The following is a 19325-nucleotide window of genomic DNA, read 5'->3' as shown; positions in this document are numbered from 1 at the left end:
ACATTAGACCAGTGGAGATCTGTGCTTTGGTTTGATGAGTCCAAATTTGAGATCTGTGGTTCTACCCAACATGTCTCTACATGCATGGTTCCCACCATGAAGCATGGAGGAGGAGGTGTGATGGTGTGGGGGTGCTTTGCTGATGACACTGTTAGGATTTATTCCAAACTGAAGACACATTGAACCAGCACACTGAACCGGTTTGTGTTTAGTTGGACCATCATTTATTGTCAACAGGACAATGACCCCAAACACACCTCCAGGCTGTGGAAGGACTATTTGACCAAGAAGGAGATGATGGAGTGCTGCATCAGATGACCTGGCCTCCACAGTCACCAGGGGCCCATTTCATGAAGCAGGTTTAGTGAAAACTCTGAGTTTGTTAAAACTGAAATGAGGAAAACTCAGAGTTTTCCGTTTCACGAAGCGAGGTAACTCTAACCAGGGAATGCGGGGTAACTCTAGCCTGTTTCACAAAGAGGGATAACTTAAACTCTCGGTCAGTTGCCGCAGTAACAGACTCTATGACTCTAATCTGCTCGCCAGCAGGTTTATTTTGCAAAACCTCGAGTTTCTCTCCGTCTCCACCCACTTTCAGCCACACACGCTGTTTCATTTCCTCATTCATTCAGTCAGTAGGTGAGCGAGTTTTGGTGTAGAACAACTTTTATTAATGATCCAGTGGATAAAGGAGCAGCATTACTGCACAGAGAATTAAATATTCGTCAGTAAGGTCGGTATCAAAGGTCCTTGGACGAAACGTGCCAAATAAAGCAGCTGCGACAAGAGCTAAAAGATTCCTTGGTTTGGCCATTAATTGAAAGCCGTCCGGATGTTGTAATTGCATAATAACGTCCACATTTTAATTTCTCAGCTCAACATCTTCATGAAAACAAACACACACGTCTGGCTGCGCTTAGAGGAAAAACGACTGTGGCTTCGTGATGCGGTTTTTTAATATATGTGTCTTAAAAACTCACCTTGGTGAGCAGCATTTACCGCTTCGTGGGTAGCGTCTCTCCTTCCAATTGGCTGTGGGACGAAAACGACCGACCTCGGATGGAATAAAAACCTCTGATTGACTGGGCGGGCAAAGCGTCTCTCTGACTGGCCGAAAAGTCTGTCAATCTCAGAGCACAGAAATTATACACAGATCGGATTGTTTTGTAGTTTTGCACCAAATATCTCAGCGGGACCAGAAGTACGATTTCTGATTTGCACCTGTAGAAAACAGAGAAGGTGTGACTCGTGGGGAGGATTTGAGTGGTTGTAAGTAGCAATTTGTACAATACAGGTGCACAAGTATGTTTTGCACTTAGTGTGCTGCAACAATAGGTGCAAAATGTGAGCGTGTCAGTGTTGAAATATGTGACTTGTAGAGAAGGATTTGTGCACCTGTAAATATGATTTGTGCACCTGTAAATGTGATTTGTGCACCTGGAATTACGATTTTGTGAATGTGTATTTTTGTGTTGTATTTGTGGGAAGAAAAGAAATCGACACATACAAGAAAATATTTTACAAGTACACAACTCATAGAGTGTGGGAAATCAGATTTGCTGATACACATACAAATTCAATGTACACAACTACAAATTCGATGTTACGGGTGCTCAAACATTTTGCACCTGAAATACCTTCATACTTACTAGTCTTTTCCTTGCACAGTAACATTTTGAGGATGTCCTGCTCTAGAGAAATTTATGCATTTATGTATTATATTCATATCATTTCCTGATGCTGGATTTAACAGTACTTCAAGGGACTTTGACTTTTTCTTGTATTCATGTCCCCCATTCTTTCAATAACCCTTTCATAGATCTGCTTGGTTTGTATTTCTGTCTTCATGGTGCAGTTCTAGCCAGCCGTACTGATTCACCAGAAGCTGGACCTTCCAGATGCGTCTTTGTACTGCAATTATTTGAGACACATTCAATCTGCATTTCACTAATTGTGTGAGTTTGAGCACCATTTGGCAGCAACTGTGTTGAATTAGGTGAGTCACTTTAAAGGGGGTGAACACTATTAAATCACTTTTTTATATATTTCAAATTTTCAATGCATTGATTATGGCTTTGCAGAAGTGACTTTTGTAAATTCTTGAAAAAAAGTAAAAATAAATTGACCTAGATTGAGTGTTGAATAGCAATAAAAGTGAGAAAATTCCAAGGAGGGTGAAGGCTTTTTATAGGGACCATATATGATATATTTTTATTTATTTATTTATTTGTTACATAGAACCATTTGAATGGTTACTCTTGGAAATGGATGGTTTTATGTCGGACATAAAGGCCTGGATGACTTATCATTTTCTGCTATTAATTAGCAGAAGTAGATAAAATCAAAGTGACAGAATTTGGCCCTGTGCACTGTTGAAACTCACTAACTGTAGTTATTCTGAATGGTATTGCCTTGGCCATGGTGTCTTTTGCAAGATAGTGAACCCCAAGTTGCATACGAGCCCCTTATATGGCGGCTCTGCTGACATTGGTGTGCGATTGTGTGTGTGAATGGATGATTGAGACATGCATTTTAAGTGCATGTAGAACGAAAGGTATGTAAGGTACTATGGAAGTACAGACCATTTACCATTTGTGAGGAAGCTAAGTGGTATTTTTGACCAGTTTTTGTCCTTTAACTCAGACATAAATCAGTTCTTCAGGACATCGCTTATTCTGAAAACCAGTCCATGTATTTGGTGTTTCTAGGTTAGGCTACTCTAAATCCTCATAATGAGAATGTCCAAACAACTTGCTGAAAAACTTAGTTGATTCAAAATTATATAGCAAGGGCCCTAACAGGAACTAGCAAAACAGATCCCATTTCTCCCATATTAGCTTTGTGTCGCTGGCCTCTTTGAAATCCAAAGTAGAATTTAGAAACCTTCTCCACTCATACAAAGGTAGTCATGACCAAATTCCTGATATGCCACTGATACAGAGACTCAAGCTCAGGACAACAGAGACACAGCAGACAGGCTCCTAGAGCAAAACAGTTTATTTACAAACCACCAGAAAAACTACATCAGGAAAAATTCCTCATAAACCACGAAACTGAAAAGCAGCCGCTGTAAGTGAAACTAACAGAGACCTCGATGGGACTGGCAGGGGAAAACTGATACACAAGACTCTGAGATTCAGATAAAGAAAAGAGAACAACTAACCAGGACCACTTATGGTAAATGGTCTGTGTTTATATAGCGCTTTACTATACCTGAAAGATACCCAAAGCGCTTTACATTATACGTCACTTTCACCCATTCACACACACATTCACACACTGATGGCGGAAGCTGCCATGCAAGGCGCTAACCACGATCCACCAGGAGCAATTAGGGGTAAGGTGTCTTGCTCAGGGACACCTCGATATGAGCTCTCCGGGCCAAGGATCAAACTGGCAACCCTCCGGTTGCAAGATGGCCACTCTACCCACTGAGCCATGCCAACCAAGCTTGGAAAGTGTTGTGACTCAGTCTGCCTGCTAAAGGCTGGCAGTGATCAAGCAGCTTTGTCAAACCTCCATCCATCCATTCTCTATACACCGCTTTATCCTCACTGGGGTCGCGGGGGGTGCTGGAGTCTATCCCAGCTGACTCGGGCGAAGGCAGGGGACACCCTGGACAGGTCACCAGTCTGTCACAGGGCTACATATACAGACAGACAATCACACTCACATTCACACCTACGGACAATTTAGAGTAACCAATTAACCTCAGCATATTTTTGGACTGTGGGAGGAAGCCAGAGTACCTGGAGAAAACTCACGCATGCACAGGGAGAACATGCACACTCCATGCAGAAAGATTCCAGTCCCAGGCCGGGATTTGAACCGGGGATCTTCTTGCTGCAAGGTGAAAGTGCTAACCACTAGGACACTGTGCAGCCCTTTGTCAAACATGTCAAAAAAAAAAAAAAAGAAGAAATAAATCACTTCTGGATCAAAAGTGGGAATCTTCAAAAAGTTTTCAAGAAAGAGTCTTCAAGCAGTCTTCAGAGACTGATGTGAGTAATGTTTATTCAATACAGGGCTGTAAGAACAAATGAGTTTAACTGACTACACAAATCATTACATCAGCTTATATATCAATGCAAACTTCTCCTAAACACTCCTCTTTCATTCTGGAAAGCCACAACCCATTGTCCTAAAACTCAATCAAGATGTTTCTATCATCAATATGTTTGAATTTAGTCATGTGTGGGTGATGTATAAAGTTTGACCAACTCCCTTTCTCAAAAAATCCCCTCTTACTCTTTGTTGTAGTTTGGGTTCAGGGCATAGACAACCATTCTTTTTTTAGGAATAGACTTACAAGTTTCATTTTTGATAAAACTTAAAGTTAGTACAGGCTCAGGTGACCCTAAAGCATCCTTTCTTATAGTTGTGATTCTGTAGGCCTTGCTTGCTGGTTCCATAACTCTAACCCTTGGTGCTTTAACCACATCTCTACTCTCCTCTTTTCAACTCTCAACATAAATATGATATTTAGCATTGCACAATGATTTCAGGCCATTATTGGTATCAGCTGATGAATGCTTTAAAATCAGTAATTAGTAACATTTAAAACAAACTACTGTATTTTTAAATACTGTGATCCCATATGGTGCGGTATAAGCAAAACATCCAAAGATGCCTCCCTTCTTCTTAGCAATTGGTTTAATTAACTCAACACACATGCAGCCTGTTAGAAGATGACAGGTATGTCATTTTGGAAGAATGCAAACCAGGAATGGCAGAATCTCATTAGGCCTGCAGGTCACACTGTCAGCCTTAACAACGCTCATCTGTACCTGTAGTTTTGACCTGTGCCCATGCACCAGACTGGTGGAGACGCATCAAAGATTTTGTTCATGGGATAAATTAATGTCCCTTCTTTGGCAGTCTACACACGTGGACAAAATTGTTGGTACCCCCCAGTTAAAGAAGGAAAAACCCACAATTCTCACTGAAATCACTTGAAACTCACAAAAGTAACAATAAATAAAAATTTATTGAAAATTAAATAATCAAAAACAGCCATTACTTTTGAATTGTTGATTAACATAATTATTTAAAAAAAACAAACTAATGAAACAGGCCTGGACAAAAATGATGGTACCTCTATAAAAGATTGAAAACTATTTGACCAGAGTGACATGATTAACTCAGGTGTGTCATTTAATTGACATCACAGGTGTTTCCAAACTCATAATCAGTCAGTCTGCCTATTTAAAGGGAGACAAGTAGTCACCCTGCTGTTTGGTGAAAAGGTGTGTACCACACTGAACATGGACAACAGAAAGCGAAGGAGAGAATTGTCCCAGGACATCCGAAAAAAAATTATAGACAAACATCTTAAAGGTAAAGGCTATAAGACCATCTCTAAACAGCTTGAAGTTCCTGTGACAACAGTGGCTCATATTATTCAGAAGTTCAAGACCCACGGGACAGTTGCCAACCTCCCTGGACGTGACCGCAAGAGGAAAATTGATGACAAATTGAAGAGACGGATCGTTGGAATTGTATCCAAAGAGCCCAGAGCAACCTCCAAAGAAATTAAAGGTGAACTCCAAGGCCAAGGTACATCAGTGTCAGATCGCACCATTCGTCGTTGTTTGAGCCAAAGTGGACTTCATGGGAGACGACCAAGGAGGACACCACTGCTGAAAAAACTCATAAAAAAGCCAGACTGGAATTTGCAAAAATGCATGTTGACAAGCCACAAAGCTTCTGGGAGAATGTCCTTTGGACAGATGAGACCAAACTGGAGCTTTTTGGTAAGGCACATCAACTCTATGTTCATAGACTCAAAAACCAAGCATACGAAGAAAAGAACACTGTCCCTACGGTGAAACATGGAGGAGGCTCAGTAATGTTTTGGGGCTGCTTTGCTGCATCTGGCACACGGTGTCTTGAAAGTGTGCAAGGTACGATGAAATCTGAAGACTATCAAGGCATTCTGGAGAGAAATGTGCTGCCTAGTGTCAGAAAGCTTGGTCTCAGTCGCAGGTCATGGGTCTTCCAACAGGACAACGATCCAAAACACACAGCCAAAAACACCCAAGAATGGCTGAGAGAAAAGCGTTGGACTATTCTAAAGTGGCCTTCTATGAGCCCAGATCTGAATCCCATTGAACATATGTGGAAGGAGCTGAAACATGCCATTTGGAGAAGACACCCATCAAACCTGAGACAACTGGAGCTGTTTGCTCATGAGGAGTGGGCCAAAATACCTGTTGACAGCTGCAGAACGCTCATTGACAAATACAGAAATCGTTTAATTGCAGTGATTGCCTCAAAAGGTTGTGCAACAAAATATTAAGTTATGGGTACCATCATTTTTGTCCAGCCCTATTTCATTAGTTTGTTTTTTTTTAAATAATTATGTTAATCAACAATTCAAAAGTGATGGCTGATTTTGATTATTTAATTTTCAATAAATTTTTATTTATTGTTACTTTTGTGAGTTTCAAGTGATTTCAGTGAGAATTGTGGGTTTTTCCTTCTTTAACTGAGGGGTACCAACAATTTTGTCCACGTGTGTATAACATGGGAGAGTAACATCACTTTGAAAGGAATTTAATTAAATCTACAGCTGTAGAAAACTTGATTTAAAATGTTGCATTTTCTAAATCTGTAAAAATTAGCGTACTTATATGATCTGAAACACACCTGTAACTCTCAGAGGTAAATTTAAAGAATGTCTTTAAGCTATGATAAACACCAATATTAAGTGTAATAAAGCTACACATCTGGATCTGATTCACAACTTAGAAGATAGCATTATTTGTAATGGAACACCAAATTTTTAGGTGAGCAAAAGTATTGGACGTAAAATAGATTAAAGTGAATAAGATTTAATATTTAGTTGTAAATCCTTTGCTTGCAGTAACTGCATTAAACCAGTGACCCACTGACATCACAAATCTTTTTCATTCTTCTTCTGTGATGCTTTTCCAGACTTTCACCACAGTCTCTACAGTTGTTGTTTGTTTTGGGGCGTTACTCCCTTCAGTCTCCTCTTTAGCAGGTAAAATGCAGCTGTATAGGGGTTAAACCTGGAGGTTGACTTGGCCAGTCTAAAGCCTTCCACTTCTTGCCCCTGATGAACTCCTTTGTTGTTTTGGCAGTGTGTTTTGAGTCATTATCTTGCTGTACGGTGAAGGATCTCCCAATCCCTTTTTTTGCATCTCTCTTTAAATTGTCAGACAAAATGTTTCTGTAGACTTCTGAGATCACTTTGCTGCTGCCATCATGTGTTCCATCATCAATGAAGATTAACGAGGCTGACCCTGAATAAGCCATGCAAGCCCAAGCCATCACGTTATCGTCACTGTGTTTCACAGATGAGCTTGTATGTTTGGGATCATGAGCAGATCCTTTCTTTCTCTTCTTTCTTTCCATCACTTTGGTAAAGGTTCATCTTTGTCTTATCAGTCCTGTCAAGTGGGGCCTAGTTATTTGAGATCCCAGGAGCAACCACTACCTAAATAAAAGCTTTAAGCAGACCAATGAAAAGCTAAAATGAGAAACTATATAAGTCAACCACATGATTATGCTTATGCTAGATGCAAGAATGATTTTCATAGGCTGATATATATTCTGAAATGATGTTTGTTATAGAATAGAATGATTTAAAATGAGTAATATGATCATACTAAGATGTAATGATTAAAAGAAGTGATTGTAAGTAAAAGCACTGTGTATGAGGAGAAGTAACCTATTTTTAACTGCGCACTTACAAAAAAGGGGAACTACAATGCTGGGGAAATCATTGCCTGTGAGGAGTGCGTGCACAGTTCCAAATATGGTTATAGGAAGCGCATGAAGAGCCTGTTGATCGATGTCTCAAACAATGTGTGTGTGTTAACAACGGGATGTGGATGCTGTGTACTTGTTCGAAAAACATGATTTCTGTATAACTGATGCATGTGTTACAAGAGTTAGACTGTGTCTAAATCTATGAGTCAATCAACTGGGCGTACTAGGCATGGAAATGTGTGTATGCTAAGCTAAGACTAAAGCTAAGAGCTATAAAAGAGAGAGACAAAGACACTGAATTCGGAGTTCTCCCCCGGGGGGGAGATGCTGCTCACCGGAGCTGCCGGAGAGCATTGCCAAAGTTCTGAGGAGCTTTCACCGGACTCTTTGCCCAGAAGACGTGGAAGCAACACTGAGCTCGCTGAGGACATCGTTGGAAGCAAAGTTGTTCTAACTTTGTTCAATAAGCAAAGACCACACTCTGCCAGACGGAGAGTCCTGAGAGGTCTGCAGTTATCCTAAAGAGATGAAGAGAAGACAGCACCTACGACATCCAGAGAGGCGAAGGAGGCGGCAGCAGAGGGCTGCTCCCCTCCCGGGGCTGGGAGAACCAGCGACTCATCACAGCAGGAACGCCCGCACTTGTGTTCCAGCTGCTGCTACAAAAGATAACTGCCAGGCCAACGATTGGCTTTCGGGACCTCTCCACTCCCGCTGCCGAGGAAGAACACCCTCCGCCCACAAAGAACACTTCGTACCGAGTCTGCTGGTCTACAGAGGAGTTCAACTAGACGCAGGTCAAGACCGGGCGTTGCGGCAACAGCTGAGCCGTCCACTCTCTCTCCCTCCTAAATTTTACAATTAGAGAAGATTCTTATTTACGCTCAGCTTAGTTTAGTTCAGTTTAGTTACAATAGAAATAATCAGAAATAATTAAATTGTTTAATCATGAGCTATTGCTATAACCCTGCTTAATAAAAAGCTATATTGCATTTAAAGAGAAGTCTTATGAGATTATTATGACTCACCTATTCTGCATAGTGGTAAAAAGTTAAGTTTATTGTGTGCATTAAATCTAAAGGTTCTTAAAGGTTACTTTAATCCAACTAGTTACTTTAAACATTACCCCTGAGGTTAGTGTTCCAAACCTCTAAAACCAACCTAGGAATATCACCAAGTGCAAACAGTTATAAGAGAAAAGCTGTCGTTAACAAACGTGATCAATAAATCAATTCTGCTACAAGGAGGGCTGCTTAGTAAGAGAGTATTTATTGAAATAAGAGGGGTAAGACGTTTGGAAGAAGACAGTTAGGACCTAGGTGAGTATTCCTCGACACCAGCTTAATTATTCTACTGAATCCTGTTAGGTAAATTCTAATAGGCAGATAGAATCTGACCCTTTAAACGGAGAGCTGGACCTGAATTAACCTGAGGAAAGGGTTAAGGAAGGCTGTACTGACTGACAGTCCATATAACTTTGTCCCAGAATTTTTGAGGCTCATCTGTGTTCTTTATGGTAGATTTCAGCCATTTATTAGACTCAGCCACAAACTGCAGTGGGAAAGTCTGAGGAGCTCTGCAAAGATCTGATAAACCAAATCACTGACATGAACAAGTCAAGAAATTCAGTGGGAGCAATGAGTTTCTAAGTGTAAAGTACATGGTGCAGTTTTGTCACTCTCACAGCCAGGAAGAAAACACAACCTATCACCTGCTGCTGAGATATAGTTTGTCATAAAGTTCAAGAGTCAAATAAGACTCCCCAGTTGCAGATCCGCAATAAAATAGAAGATGCTGGTGACTAGTATGCACAGTCAAGTGTTTTACATCACCATGAGCTGAGGGGCTGCCATCTAAGAAGAAAGCCCTTCCTCTAGAAATGGCACTTAAAGCTCGACTGAAGTTTGCTGCTGATCATATGGACAAAGTTCTGTGGTCAGATGGAGCAAAAATTAGCCAATTGACCACAATGACCAGAAATATTTTTGGATGTGAGAAGGTGAGGAATTTAATCCCAAGAACACCAAACTTACTGTCAAGCATGGTGCTGGCAGGAATAAGCTTGAACACTTTTTGCTGTCAGTGGATCTGGTGCATTTTACAAAATAAATGGAATAATAAAGAAAGGATTACCTCCACATTCTTCAGGGAAACCTAAAATCACCAGCCAGGAGGTTGGGTTTTGGGAGCCACTGGGTGTTCCAACAAGACAATGACCCTAAACACACATCAGGAGTGATAAAGAAAAGGTTCAATTAGGCCATTATTAAGAGTTTAAAGTAGTCTCCTCAAAGTCCTGATTTAAACCACAGTAAGTCTGCGTCAGAAACCAAAAAATTTAGTTGTACCAATTCTGTCAAAAGTGCTTAGTTGAAGTGAAAATGGCCAAAGGATGTTTAAAAATATATTACCATTTCTGTGGTGTTGCTACAGGACCAGATATAACCTTTCATGCATACTAGCAGTTCTGTAACTTCAAATGGAGAATAACTTTACTCATTTCTAGCCTCATCAGATCTGATCAGCCATGATAACTGCAAGCATGTGAATGTCAGGCTGCACAATAGCTCTGTGATTAGCACTGTTGCATTGCATGTAGAAGATTCCAGTTCACATCCTGGCCTGGGATCTTTCTCTGTGGGTTTTCGGTAACTCTGGCTTCCTCGCCCAGTCCAAAGACCTGCTGATGTTAAATGGTGATTATGTGGGGGTTCATCGCCCTACCACGTACTGTGACATGTAGTTGTACCAATTGATCACAAGATTTATATGTAAAATCAATCAATAAATATAACATACATACATCTGTCAAAAAATATGTAGTAGAGAAAAAAATGTAAAATTTCAAAAATGTATGATCCATCCATCCATTTTCTGCATACAGCTTTATCGTCTGGAGGGTCGCCAGGGGGCTGGAGCCTATCCTAGCTTACTTAGGGCTATAGCAGGTTATATCCTGGACAGGCCGCCATGCACAGTCAAATGCATACAGAAAATTTAGAATTACCAGTTTACCCCAGCATGTCTTTGAGCTGTGGGAGGAAGCCAGAAGTGAGAACCCAAGCAGGCAAAGGGAGAACATGCAAACTCCACACAAGAAGACCCCAGGCAGAGATTCCAACCCACGAACTTCTAGCTCTGGACCAAAAGTTGTGGAAGCCACTGTACAACCATGTCAACCACAGCACATGATTACATAGTTTCTACGAAGCACGAAAAACAAATAAAAGGTTAAAAAAAGTAGCATCGATTGTAGAAAATGGGTTTTTTTCTTTATCAGTCACACTTTTTATGAACCCATCCATGGATTATTCAAGATCAGTTTAACTCTTGTTCTTCTTTTAGTTCTAAATGAGACTTAATTCACATGGCAGTCAGAGGTCCTTGTTAAAGATAAGCACACCTATTGCCACTGGCATTTTAAAAAAATGACATTATGTCTGAACATTCCTCACATGCAGTTACTGGTAAGATACTAAGGGAGCTGACATCCTAAATTTTAAAGTAGTTGAGCTTTACTGGTACATGTACTTCATTTCTTATTTTAATCGCTAACATTGCTGTTGAAAATATAGAAAAGCATAAGTTATGCATTACTGCCCGACTTTCTTAATGACTCTAATAACTGATTAAAGCTGGCTAATTTACTGGGATCAAAGCAAAACATCCCAGACTGGAACTAAATGGTATTGTTTAAGAATTAAGTAAATGCGCATTTAGATTATTTAATAAAATGTACTGTGAAACTGAGACATGTAAATGATGTACAGTGGATATTTAGAATTCAATGCAAGAATGGAAAGAGAGGTCAAATAGTATAATACTGATCTTTATAATTAAAAAGTGCACACAACAAAAATATAAGTGAATGTTTGTGATTTTTTAAGGGCGTTGGATTGAAAGTTTTTACTTTGCAAAAATGTCTACAGCGAGGCAGACAGCTGTCCCCATTTGGTATTTTCTTTTCTCTAATCCTAAATTGTGGAGGAGATGGAGGGTGGGGGATGAGGTATCAAAAGAAAAGCTGTCCTGGAGATGGGTGTGGGCTGGTGGGATGAGGGGAGGAGGAGGGCAGTGTGAGGGAGGGAAGGAGAGAGGGAGGGGGCTAATTATTTTGAAGGGTATTAAGTCATCAGATTTACTTTTATCTTGATTGCATTGTGGAAGTCGTGCATAATTAATGGAGAGAGCTTATTAGGAAAAGATGATTAGGCAAATTACACAGGTGTCAGATGCATTTTTCATCATGAATTTTTCCAGGACAATCCTGGGTTTCCATCTGTTCTGCTTCTATGCAGAATGAGCATCTATATTGTTGCTTCTAGACAACAACCATAGGGAAAAACTGGGCGATCAAAATACCCATCCATTCCTTATCGATACACCACTTAATCCTCAATAGGGTCATGGGGGGCTGCAGTCTGTCCCAGCTGACTGAGGGTGAAGACAGAGGACACCTGGACAGATCACCAGTCTATCACAGGACTACACATAGAGACAAACAGTCACACTCACACCTGGGATCAAAATGTTTGAAATCAAAAATTAACCAAAAAAGACTGTATTTGCCATTACAACAGTAACTTTGTGCAAAAAAAAAAAATCTATATAATAATGCATCTTAAAAGTGTACTGTATTTCCTATTTCAGTGACAGAAGTATTGCAGAAATATTGACCTGACTGTCAAAATGAGCATTGTTTAAGGAGGTTATCCCTCACATTGTGATTATATTGACAACCCAGATTCTTGCTCGTCTGTCACTACAGGGGAAGGTAATATGACACAAAGGAACAAATTGTACGATGGCAAAAACTGAAAAAACCTGCATAAACAAGACTTAAGTCTGCTGAAATAAACATAAACAGGGAATTGGCATTTCTTGAGACATTCTAATCATCTGTAAGCTTTTGGCAACTGGGACATAACAAGCTGTGTTTTAATGGACAATGGGAATTATATTTAATGACGGTGCTGCACAAAGCAATGACTTTGACCTTCAACATTATGTGTGGTCTGTGATCATTCTTCTATTACTGCAGATAAACTTAACTTAAGACTCCCCTTTTATTTGGTCTTTTATAGAGGATGGGTGAAAATGCCTAATAATATTCCGTGATGCTGTTTATCACCCCTAAGCATAGCCTTCTGTGTTCTCTACATTCAGCGTGGACCTTCACTTTACCAGACTGTTATTTCATACACCTCTCTTAAAAGCAGCCATGAAATAACTGACTCCAAACCTACCTTTTGGTGCTTAAGTATACTTTGTCAAAATATGAATAGTCTTCTATATTTTTCTAAGCATAATTTCGATGCAATCAAGCAGTTTTAATGGCAACATTTTGCAAAGCACTTAGACTCGAAACATTTGTACAAATTTAGTCACTGTTGTCATTTTGCTAATCAAATTATGTGGTGCTAATAGCAGCCAGAGACAAATAAGATGCTGTGCCTTCCACCTCCAGCTCTGCATAGTGGCAGCCTGTTCCATTTCCCTCCTTCTCCCTCCTTTCCCTTTTCCTCATGTGGGTCTGTGCAAGGTGTGTGTGTGAGTGTACAGGTGCAGGGGATTGAGTATTTGCTTGAGTGAGGACATCTGTGTTGTGGAGTGGTCTACCTGCAAGCTCATCTCTCCTTCCGTACAATGGTCCATGCTCAGACCACAACACGACACCGGACCGTTGAATAATCCAGTTTGTCTGCTGAATTTTCAGCTTTTGTATGCTTCTTGGGCTGCACAGTGGGTTGGTGGTTAGCACTTTCACCTTGCAAGAAGATCCCCGGTTCATGTCCTGGCCATGGAGTCATGGGGGCATAGACTTCACATGCAAGGATTTTCTTCGGGTTTCTCCCACAGTCCAAAAACATGCTGAGGTTAATTGGTGATTCTAAATGGTCTGTAGTTGTGAATGTGAGTGTGATTGCTTGTCTCTATGGGTAGTCCTGTGATAGACTGGTGACCTGTCCAGGTGTCTCCTGCCTTCATCCTAAGCCAACTGCGAGAGACTCTAGCCCCCAATGATCCTAATGAGGATTAAGCAGTGTATAGAAAATGGATGGATCTATGGTCCTTAACTCATGTTTGTTCTCTGTTTCATTTCCCCACAACCCTCCCTGCCTCCTGCCATGAGTCCCCGCTGCTGCCTTCCCAGTTAGGATCCGGTCAGACCCAATCCTTGGACCACCACCGCAATCCTCCACCTGGACACCATATCCATTCCTACCATATCCATTCCTTGATTTCTCTTGTAATTGTGGGAGCATTTTTTTATACCAACATAATATTTTAAAAAATAATTATCGCTGGAACGTGTGTTCCACAACAGCCCTGTTAGCATAACCTTTTTATCTGGTAGAAGAAGAAGAAAACAGTGAATCACATGAAATGCTGGAATTAACATCATCTAACAGTTTTCCTAAAGAATGGGTAGAGCAACGCTATGTCCTCTCATCTAGTTTTCTTATTTTCATCCCCTTGTCAGCCTTGACTGAACGTCTCACTCTACCTCATATTATCAGGATCAGACTCATTCTTTGGACTGTTTTCCATCAGTCAGTTTGTCCTCTTGGTCAGCAGTAACAGCTAGCTAAATATCTAGCTTCTACTGCTGAGAAAAAGATCACATTAGCATGGATTAGCAACCCTGTTACTGTGATTAGAGTAGGGTTAGCAAACAACACATAAAACATGGAACAGAAATGGTACCATTGATGTGTAAGCTGAGCCAATCAAGCCTTTGATAGTTTATTAGCTATTCTTGATGAATATGAAGCAGAAAATTGCAAAAGGGAAGGTTTATTTTTCAAAACTTTTGAAGCCCAAATTTCCTCCAATTCTGGAATGACCCTTGTAGTAGTCTTGTAGAGTACACTTTGCTCTGTTCTGTATACCGTGTTTGCATAGTAGTGGTTATGTGTACCCTGTTCTGTCCAGCCTGTAACTTTCCTAGCTTGTTCGTACCAAGTCCTGATTAATCTCCCAACAAAATATCTTTGTTTTTGTAGGATAAAGTCTATCAGTTGTTTGTTAGTTTGTGCTTCAGTATTTTGCCCAGTCTAGGCCTTTGTAGAAATGTCTGTGTGTGAATTTCCCTGTTTGTAGTTGGCAGTTGTAGTCCATCAGTCATTTTCCCCAGTCATGTTAGCATTCCTGCTCAAAATCAGTGTGTTTGTGATTTTGTGTACACATTCTTTATTGCAAATAAATACCGTCATACCTCAACATCTGTCTGCTGTGTTTTATCGTCTTCACTTGAGCCTCTGACCCACTCCATGGCAAAAGAGAACTTATAATATTCAGCCTCAGACCATGGTTGCTTTTCTTTCCAATGATCAAACCTCATCAGCTCCTGCATTATTGAAAGGAAATCTCACTACTTGGCTTAGTGGGACCACCGTGTCTTTTCTTGGTGTGGTCCTCTCCTGCCTTCCTTTATCTGGGCTCCCTAAGGAGTACTTCAAGGCCTCTTCAGATCATTGGGCGCTCATGCAGTTGGGTTTTCACCTATCACACCTATGAAAGTTCTATTCTCCCACAAGCGAATCTGCCATGCTGTTTGTGCTTCTTTTATCTCAGGCTTTTCGGTGGCTGTTGGCTTCTGAGCTGCTCATAGTCTTTTCACTAAACACAAAAAAATAAGGTTATAGTTATTTTGTGTTTACATTGCCTCATGGGAAAGACTAAGCATTAATGACAGAACATTTTCATTTAAGTTGACTGTATCTTGATCTATCACCACTACAGTTACTGCTTAATTAAGTTTTTAGACAAATCTGACTGTACTAATATAAAGATCAAGGTTTTGGTTTAAAGGGGTACTTTTTTGACAGGGAACTCACTTTGTTGTGGTTAAAAGAACCACTTAGTTAAATAATAATAAAAGTCATATTTAAAAGAAATAGCATTGCCTATTTAGAAGCAAGAAGTGTCACAGTCACTTTGTTAACTCAAAAATGTTACTTTTACATTTGTCATAAATATGCATTGAAAATACAAACAAGAACAATGTCATGGACTTTGTGTTTTGTTTTCTTTACCTCCTGTTGTTTTTTTCAGACAGTGTTTCTGGTTTCACTATGGTTTATTCCCTTTGTACTCCCTTTGCCTGTTTTCCATCCCTTTTTGATTTTCCTAGTTAGTTTTACCTGTGTCTTGTGAATCAACTATGTGTTGTCTCCCCAGTTAGTCCTCTGGGTATATCTAGTGTTGCATCTCCCTTTGTCTTTGTCAGTTCGTCCTGTTTGTCTGCCTTACGCTCAACTGCTAGATTCTCCTCATCTGTCTTTGGTTGGCACAGAGTTTTTTGTTGACTGCTTCTGCCCTTCCTGTTCCCTTACTTCGTGTTTGCCTGCCTGTTTGCTTTCTTCATGTTTCTCATGCTCCTTTAGTTTGTTGCCTGGTTTAATTTAAATATGATTGTTTTTGTCACTAGATTAGTTATGTTATGAACCCTGTATTTCCCCCAGATTCTACAGCTGTCTTGCGTTTACTCCCCTTGAGTTTTGTTTGATTAAAATTTGTTTTTGTCACAACCTGCCAGCTGTCTGTGTCAACACCTGGATCTTATTTCCAGTTCCTCTGTGACAAACATGGGATTTTATCTGACTGATGCTGACACCTTGAGAAGCATTGCTCATATGTGTCCAAAAAATGATTTGATTGCAAAACGTAATCTCTGAATTAATTCACTGACATCATCAGATATGTTCATGTAGTATGATAATGTCTTTAAATGAATTACTGTCATTTTTTATTTACATGAGCGCTATATTATGTCATATGATATATTATTATATGTTACATTGTATTTCCCTTCAGGGATTAATAAAGTCATTGTATTGTATTGTATGAAGCAGAATTTAAAGATTTACAGAGGTGTTAATAGTAAATTGAGAGTATAGGGAAGAGATTGTGTATACATGTCTTTTTTCCTAATAGTAGAAAGGTGGACATACACATGTTGTACTCATACACAAGCTGTATTTAGTTCACCATAACATGTTTGCCTTGTCATGCCTTGTCTCAGCTTGATAAATTCTGAATGACTTTATGATCATCATTGACATCACTGCATTAAAGTGCATTTCACTTTTTTTGGAAGGTCCTCTGGATCTTTAAGGATAGAAACAGTCTCTCCTTGGACATGTTGAGTCTCACAATTTGATGGGTCAAAGTTTAATCAGATTAAACTCATAAAGGGTGGGAACAATATATTTTTTGTTCTGGCAGAACTGTGCGGATTGATGTTGACAAAGGCCTTTTTTACCACAGCTGTGGACAACTGATGTATCTAGTCACTGGACGATAGGGTAATCATCAGTGCCTGCTTGATATTTGCCTTGAAACATGCACAGAAGTCATTTAGTCTGCTATGGCTGGCATGCAAGGTGGAGGGCTTGTATTTGACAGTGTGCCACAAGTGCTGTGTATTTTTATTGTGCATGAAGTAGCTGTTGAGCTTCTGTCCATTCTGCTGCTTTGCCTCTCTGATGCCCCATGGCAGGTTCCTCTTAGCAAGTCTGTATGTTGCTGTGTTCCCAGATCCAAATGCAGAATTGGAGGCTCTCAGCAGTGAAGACATTGTTTGTAGTAGAGTCAGTATAATCCCCCAAGTCAGTGATGCTGTCATATGTAGCAACCACTTTAAAGATCTCCCACTGGATGTTCTCTCAACTGTCTTGCAGTAGTGCGTGAAGAGTTTTTAATGTTCATGTCCACCACGTCATATATGTTGACACATATTGTTCACATGCTGATAAAACTTTGGTAGGACAGACTTTAGACTTATCTAGCAATGAAAAACGCATCAGGGTGCGGTGTCTGCTGCTCCTTGATGTTGTTGTAGAGTTTGTACGAAGCCTCATTCACATTGGTGTTATATCAGTGGTACATTATGATCGCCGTAAACTCCCAAATGGTCTACATTTCACAGTCATGGGGCTACATGTGGTGAACAGAGAGCAGAGACCACCTCAGCATCCAGACACCACGATTTATTGATGTATGGAGCCAGGCTGCCACTCCAGAGATAACCAGACTGTGAAGTAACTCTGACTGCTCTGTGGAGTGACAGGCCATCCAGCATCATCTATGATGTTCTGATTTAGACAGGTCTTAGAGAAAACATACACACAACAGTCTCTCACTCTGTGGATAGAAACTTTGCAAAGCCTGTTGTAATACATTTTGCTGTCCAGAGATCAAATGTTTGCCAGATTGATTGTAGGAACTGCTGGCTTGTATGGGTTAGTGGCTAGCCTACCTTGTCCTCCTCCATGCTTGTCGCAGTTCTGTGACCTGTCGAAGAGCTTACAGGTTACCTTCTCCAGCACTGCTCCAGGCAGGGCTGTGGTGGTCTCAGGGCCCTCTCAGCATGACAGTCCAAGCCTGCACAACACAGTTACCCTGTGGTCTTCTTTTGTTACACAATCTTCAAAAGACACCATCTGTCATGCACACACTCCATTCTAGCTCCACTTACTCTGCTCACAGACGTAGATGAAGATGGAGAAATACACAAAAACACTGCACTGTTGGGAGAAGTCGCTGCAATCACTGGTCGTGCCACCTGATTAGACATACATCTGACCTGTCTCTTGGTACTGGCAGAGGGTGACAACAAGCTTGGTAAACTTCCCATACACACACACGCACACACACACACACGCACAAGCGCACACACGCACGCACGCACGCACACACGCACACGCACACGCACACGCACACGCACACGCACACACACACACACACACACACACACACACACACGCACGTACACTTGTGCACCTCTACCCCATGCCATTTCTGTTTCTTTTTCTGCAAAGCATGAGATTAAAGCTATTTATAACCTGGCTGATAATTACATTATGCTTATTTCATCATGATTAGGTTTCTGATTTTTATGAAATAATGTCACAGTTTTAATTACACCATCTTTGGCAGCTGTCTCAGTGAGCCACATTGTTTATTCACTTCTCACGTGCTCCAGAACAGCTCAGAAGTGAGCTGAACACCTGATAATGCCATTCACTACAGCCTGGTGATTGACAGCACTGCTGCCACCACACTGCCAGTGATTATACTGTAAAATCTGACTTGGACAAATTTCCTATTTGATTGTGAGCCTCAAGGGTGGATGTGATGAAGTTTGACATAGGCGGATCATGCCACTTTTAAAATGTCTCGGTTTCTGTTTAATGGCTAATTACATTACTAAAGCAAAAGGCAGACTGGTGGAAATCATCTGTCACCTTGAAGGAATTAATGATTGAATTATGGATCAAAAGTCCCCTCAAGGGAGTTAAAGAAAGTTGAGACCTCATGTTAGCAGTGATACTTCAGGAAAAAAAGAATATGAAAATGTACCTCCAAGGTATTGCGCACTGAGACCTAGCTTAAGAGTAAGAAAGAAGAAATTGTTGAATTATTTAACGTTGATATATGCTTAATAATAAATAGGCATAAATAAAATATACAACCATGCCGTGATTAAGGTGTGTGTCCAAAACCCCAACACATACAGGCCTTTGATTCCTGTATCTGTGTTTGTGCATTCCTCCTTCCTCCTCATATTCAACATTTCCACT

The sequence above is a fragment of the Acanthochromis polyacanthus genome, chromosome 1 (assembly GCF_021347895.1).
Source record: "Acanthochromis polyacanthus isolate Apoly-LR-REF ecotype Palm Island chromosome 1, KAUST_Apoly_ChrSc, whole genome shotgun sequence".
In the NCBI taxonomy this organism is placed as follows: domain Eukaryota; kingdom Metazoa; phylum Chordata; class Actinopteri; family Pomacentridae; genus Acanthochromis; species Acanthochromis polyacanthus.
This window is presented reverse-complemented; position numbering follows the sequence as displayed.